A 7,201-nucleotide genomic window follows, 5' to 3' on the forward strand; every position below is an offset into this window, starting at 1 on the left:
CGATCCCAACTTCCCACTAGATGTATGGTAGACTCAACTTTGATATTTTATGGTCAAAAAAGAAATGAAAGCGAATAGGAAATTTGGTGATGCAACACTCATCTAGTCGCTCCATGCGCATCACGCCAACCTTTGATTATAAACAAGAATATCGATGTGATTAGTTAACTTTTATTATTGATTGGATACATGTATGGTACGTATATGTTTTTCTCGAATAATATAATTCATTTGTATTTGTCAAACTTCAATGACTAGACAAACCCACAATCACTATTCAAGAGTGTAAATTGAGTAAGTCCCGCTTTTTTTTAATAACCAGCAAATTACACATAAGAGATAAACCGTTATAGAAATGCCCCATGTGTGACGGGCTCGACTGAAAAAGTGTCGATAAGAATATAACTCATAACTTTTAAGTACGAGATTAGAGTCATATTTCATCCACCCTAATTTTTATGAATTTATATAATAAAAAATAAAGTATTACAACTGTAACGTGAATTGATTTTATGCAGAGTTTTGTGAAATAATGGAGGGGGTGGATTAATTTGGTAATTAGGTTTGAAACTAAATTAAAAAATAATTAATTAAGGAGTTGTCAATCTCCATCTCATCATCATCATCTACCAGCCAACTGCTCCCCTACAGCCACAACTGTGAATTTCAAGTTTTTTAGGCCATTGATTGACTTGAGAGTTGAATCCTTTGCAATTGTCAGAGCCCACAATCATTTCTTGTCTTTAAAATTGTTTCTTTTCCTTTTTATTCTATGAACTATAATATGAAATATCAAATGCCCAAAAGCTCCATATAAGCTCCAAAATTATCTTTAGTTCTGCACAATATGTTGTGTCTTGGTGTCTTGGAAAGTTGTATGCATAATAACCAAATAACAACTGGCCTGTAGAATAATATTTAAAATACTCTAGTAGCTTAGCTAGGTGTCCAAAAGATTGGAAGTACCATCTAGCCATCTAGGAGCTTCTTTGAGAATTTCTTTTTGAAAGTATCATAATTAGTTGCATTATTTGTAAGTGATCTATTCCTCATTGTTTAAAAAGTTATTACTTCATATAATTATATGTTATATTTGAAATTATTCATGGTATATGCAATTAGTAACTGTAATCATCATGTCAAGTAAAAAAAAAAAAAAATTAAAGTGTGTAAGATTTAAATTAAGCAGGTATGAGAAATTAAGATTGCACATATTCTTTGTCAAGACTACCTTTTTTTGTCATACTTAGATTAAAATTTGTGGGTCATCGCTAATTGTCTTCAAGTCTCTCTACAGAGTTTTAGGTTAGAGGATTGTATAGGTGCAACCAAGTCGAGAGTTGTTTGTCATCACTATTCACTAGTGTTTTTATTGCGTAATTTCCTTCCACTTTATCGGAGAAAAATAATATATGGTCTGTAATTAGTGTACGAGGGTTAGGATTAAAAAATAACAAGAATTTTCATGACAGAGAAAAATTAGAGAATTAAATATGGAAAATGATGTTTGTCCTATCGGACAAAAAAAATCAACGCTCAATTTAATGCTCTCCATTTGAGTGGCGAAAGAAATTCATTATAGTACATCTACTAATGTTCATCTATCGTTAACTGCACTCCATTACAGGCAGAAGAAAAATAGCAAATAATTCTGGATAATTACAATCTTAATCTGATCTCCACCAAAATCATGATGGGATATGATTATATTACCAATCCGGCGGGCGTTATCCCATTGTAAAGCTTGGAACCAAAGGCAATACTTATCACTTTGGCACACCAATTCATATAGTGGCATTGTATAAGATTACGTATCACTCATCCCACTCTATATACTAAATATAATTAAAGTAGGTATATCATCTCATGCTCACACACTATTGGGAGCGGTTGAGAGGATCGGTTGAGAGGACTGAGTTTAGTATAGTATCTTATTATCGAAACGTGAACGATATTAATTACTATGTAAGAATAAAAAAAAATATACTCCATATATAGTTGCATACACAGTAGTAGTTATAATAATTAGCATAATGGTAAGTGTTTGACCAGTATTAGTACTCAGAGGGGATGCGACATTAGCTGTTAGCAAGTGTAATGAAATATAGTTATGTATTCAGTACTAGTTATGACTTTTGATTTTATTATATTATAAGCGCTTAATCCTAACACATTGATAGTGAGTATACATTTATTATTTGTATATCTCATGCTCAAACATATATTATTAGACGACGGTTATTATTAGAGCGGAGTCCTATGTTAGATGTTATAAGTATAAGGAAATATATCTGCACCAGTGTTATTACTAGCTATAACTTTTGGTGTATAATGATAAGCTTTTGATATTGAGAAAGGACAATCGGGAGTGAGAAAGCTAAGGCTGGACAACTAGCTTCACGTTCTGTCACAGATGTTCTAATTGGCTAGTTACTAGCTCAAACTTTTGACTTAGTGATAAATTCCAGACCCTATCGAACTTGCCAGGTGTGTGGCTTGGCAAGTTTGGGCATTCATTCCCATTACATTCATGCATGCAGGAGAGGACAGATCGAGTGAATTGAAGGAATGGAGCAGATTAATGCAGTGCATTCAGTGCATGCACCCCACCATATACCCGGCCCCTTTGCCTTCTTCAATTCAGCTTTATTTGCCAAAAAGTTGAGAATGACTTTTGCATGGTTTTTGTTTCATCTGGAAAGCCAGTTTGAGCGGCAGGTAGTGAAGATATAAACATATATATATATATATATATGGATGAGTGAATATTACTGGTCCATATATAACTCTTTTCCAGTAGAACGATAACCACAGCACAACCTTAGCATCATCACAATCACATCTCTCTTTCTCATCTGCTTCTGCCACTAATGCGTACAAAACTTTAAGGCATAAAGTTATACATACATGCATGTTCAAATAAATTCTAAATAATATATATTTATATGTCTATTGTCGGTTACTACTGATTGTTCTATTTCAAACCCACAAGGCAGGCCACAACCAACGAGTTCTGACCTCAAAGTTTCCGTGCTAGCTATTCAGATAAGGCAGACCTTTAACTTGGCTTAGTTCAGTGTCTTTAACTACATTATTTCCATATGCATCTTGCCAATAATGTTTTGGGCAACGATTTGGAGAGACGAGTCTAGCATCCTATTAGTGATAAGCATTTGATCCTGACATAATTAATGACTTATCATTGAATCATCATTTATTGATGAATTTATTTAATTTAAGCAATCAAAAGGCGTCGACTTAAGTGGAACGCGTTTGAGTCATTTAAGTGTAAGTTAGTCAAAATAAATCATTGTATCTTTATAAGGTATATGATTTTCAATAATTCACATTTATATGACAAAAACCATATAAATGTATGTTATATCACCAGAATGCATAGCACATGAATGACACATGCATGGATGTTAATTAATTTGGGTCTCACTTGATCCCTTAGGTATATAGGGCTTGGTCAAGTCTTACATGAATGACACATGCATCCACCTTTTTGTTCATCTCCATCCTATATAGCAATAAATCAGTCCGGTCACTCATATTGTTTACTGTCCACAAGGAATTCCTCACTTTGAAAGGTTCCTCTCACATTATTGTTAGTGAGACTCAATGTCTAATATATTTTCTAAAATTCATTCTTGTGACTAACTGAGTTATCCATAAGAGCAATATTTAAGACTATGAAAACGTGAAATAACGTTACTGTCTAAACAAAATTTGGATGAATTATTTCATCCAAAAAAGAAAGGTGTCATTACATCGAGGGCATTAATTCGATTCCCATTTTCACAAGAAGCGTAGTGTGGGTAGCACCACCACGTACGAGGGGGCCAACCTAGGAAAAATGGGTAACGATAACAGGGCCCACATGTCGGGTGGTAACCCCATTGGGTAACAGGGATGGCGACACCGCACACGGTGGCGGATAGTGGACGGCGACGCAATGCTTACACACCACCACAGCCCTTTATCCCACTTCTTCACCGGATTGCCCTTGGCTTGGGGGGGAAATCCCGAGATTGCCACTGAAAGTTGGTGGAAGATTGAGCCAGCTCATGGCCTTGGCTGGGTCCTCATCCCTGCCGGACATTGATTGGACCAATACAGCTTTAGTTTTGTTGTGTTTTGGACGATATTGATTGAGCCAAGACGAGGGTTGGGTCACACCATTGTTGGCTAGCATGCCACACTTAGGTCCACTCCAATGAAACCCACATTTTTTTGTTTTATAGGAAAATATGTCACCGTAATCTAAGGGTACCTATTACATTTTTTGATGATATAAATCAGCCTAAACAAGTCCTAACTGAAAGACTAATCGGTTGTTGATAGTTGGACTGCACATTTATTTTTATATATTATTTATGCTCAACACGCCCCTCATGTGTGTGGACCATAGTTTTTTTGTTCCTGATACCAAATTGAAGCATGTGCTCCATCTCAACTAAAAGCTTAAGTTAATATTTGGATTGCATATTTATGTTTATATATTATTTATGCTCAACATGAACTCAATGGGTCCTCACTAATCAACTCGTCGTACCTAGGGTAAATTTTGTAACACTTTCCATAAAGACATGCAAATTAATGTGTCACAAGTAATTGGGGCCTTTATGCTTATTAAGTGGTAAATTAAGTTTGTAATGGAAATAACAGTTTTCATTATAAAAAATTATATGATCGTACATATGGTATTTAAGCACAGTCATCTTTCCATGCATTACACAAAATTCTTTGAGCAATATAACAATGGTAATATAATCAATTATGGTTGGAGGTATCCTTAATCCTATCACATCTTCTATAAGGTTAATTAGAATATTTGTATTACATCACATCTATAATACATGTGAATTGGTTGGTTTATGTCTAAATTTAAATATAATTCGATGTAAAAGATTATAGATTTAATGTTCATATTTATTGAACGCCTTAGTAAATAAAATGAAAACTAACTTAAAATCAACACGACTTTGCAAATAAAACCAACTTAATTATAGTTCCATATTTCAAGGGGTTATGCCCATGTGACTTGTGTAAATGTTAATGTTGTAATGAAACGTTGATATTTGCATATAATAATAGCAATGCTATTAGTTCTTCGTAGCGTCTATATACGAGGTAAAATCAATTCAATGTTGTAAGTTGTTGTACTAAAGCATAGAGAATCAAGTCTAGTTAGTATTTTTTTTTTTTTTAATAACAGTCTAGTTAGTATCTTACTATTCAATGAAATTCAATTTACAAACATATCAGTATGTTCGTAGATCCACTGGATTAATCGAGTCTTGTAAGCTAGATTAATCTTATTTAATGGAATGAAAATATCAATGCAATATGAAAAAAAAAAAAAAAAAGTTAGACGCCATTTACTATGGGTTGTTGATTTATGCATCTAAACATTTGTTGAATGGGATTTGACATATATCTATATTAATTATTATATGAATTTAAGATTGGGATATCCAATACATGCATTAAAAAAACAAGAAAATGTTTTTAATTTCAACAAAAAAAAAATCATAATTAATAGGAGATTATGAATAATTGTATTCCATTTTCGTCAGGGGTACATTTTTTGTCAAATGATTATGATCATAGAATAGGTAGTGTGGTCGGAAGATATAATAAATACACTATACAAAAGCATGGTGCGTACACTACAATAATTGCACCTAGTAGACTACCATAATAATTTTTTTATTTGTGAAAAAGCACATAACCGTTATTTGAAGGTGCATCGTATTCAGAGTGAAACTCATCTTGTGATCTTAACCAACAAAATTGTAAAGAGGTAACCAACTTAAATTATCCATAACTGATTGGTTCAAATCTTTCCCACAACTGTTCGACCAACTTGGTTAGGTAACCAACTTAAATTATCCATAACTGATTGGTTCAAATCTTTAACCAACTTAAATTATCCATAACTGATTGGTTCAAATCTTTTCCACAACTGTTCGACCAACTTGGTTAGGGCAATTAAAGCATGTGCTCCATCAGCATCTCAACTAAAAGCCTAAGCTGATAGTTGGACTGCACATATTATATTTATGCTCACACGCCCCCTCAACATGTGCGGTGGATTTCCGAGCGCAACACGTGGAAGTCTCTTTATGTGGTGCATTGCTCTGATATCAAATTAAAGCATGTGCTCCATCCAACTAAAAGCCTAAGCTGATAGTTGGACTGCACATATTATATTTATGCTCACAAGGGCTTATCAAATGATAAATAAATAAATAATTTTGTGAAGTGGAAGCTAAGCTGAGGAAATGATGGCTAGTTTTAAAACTGAAAATCAGAAATAAAAATTAATTAAAAATACATTCTAGAGAATAGGTAATGGTATTTGGCCATGCATTTTATGATTGAAAGTTGGACTGACTATATAGAAGATTCTAGCATGCAACATGTAAGATTTGGAGATGAAAATGTATAGACAACTTTATTTCCATAGACAACATTAACAAAGTGGAATTAGTATCAACATAACATGTTCTACAACTTTTTTGTGTCTAGGTATGTACCTCAAGTGAGTGGCCAATCATCACTTAAATTAGTGGATAGATATAAATTCTTCGACCCGATTTTAAAATTAATTAAATTGAAGTTTCATTTATGTTTTCTTTTAATGGTATTAAGTCCTACTTTATTAATGTATTATATATATTTAGTTTTTTTTTTTGTATAATTAAAGGGATTGGTGACTAAATTGTGGTCTCTTACGTAGAATCACAAACAAATATCACTAAATTACATGTATTAAAATTACAATGAATGTCATATAATATTAATATTTTTATTTTTATTAATGTAGTAATTAATTTTGTATTGTAGAATGTCTTAATTAATCTGAATCTTGTTATATATGTTGGAGCAAAGAGTGGAACTTGTCTTAATAAAAGAAGAAATTAATTAAGGATTTTCCTCAATATATATTATCTTGGTAGGATAAGAAAAACTTAGGAACCACACATATGTATGTACACACAAACATTTTTTATCACTCCCAGGTTTGTTCATCCATCAATAACCGGACCCCACAAATATCAATTACTCTCACCAGCCATGACAAATTGGTTCATCTTTTATCAATTAATTAATCTTTTAATGATGTATATATATATATATATATATATATATATATATATATATATATATATATATATATATATATATATAT

This window comes from Ipomoea triloba, chromosome 7 (genome assembly GCF_003576645.1).
Source record: "Ipomoea triloba cultivar NCNSP0323 chromosome 7, ASM357664v1".
Taxonomy (NCBI): Eukaryota; Viridiplantae; Streptophyta; class Magnoliopsida; order Solanales; family Convolvulaceae; genus Ipomoea; species Ipomoea triloba.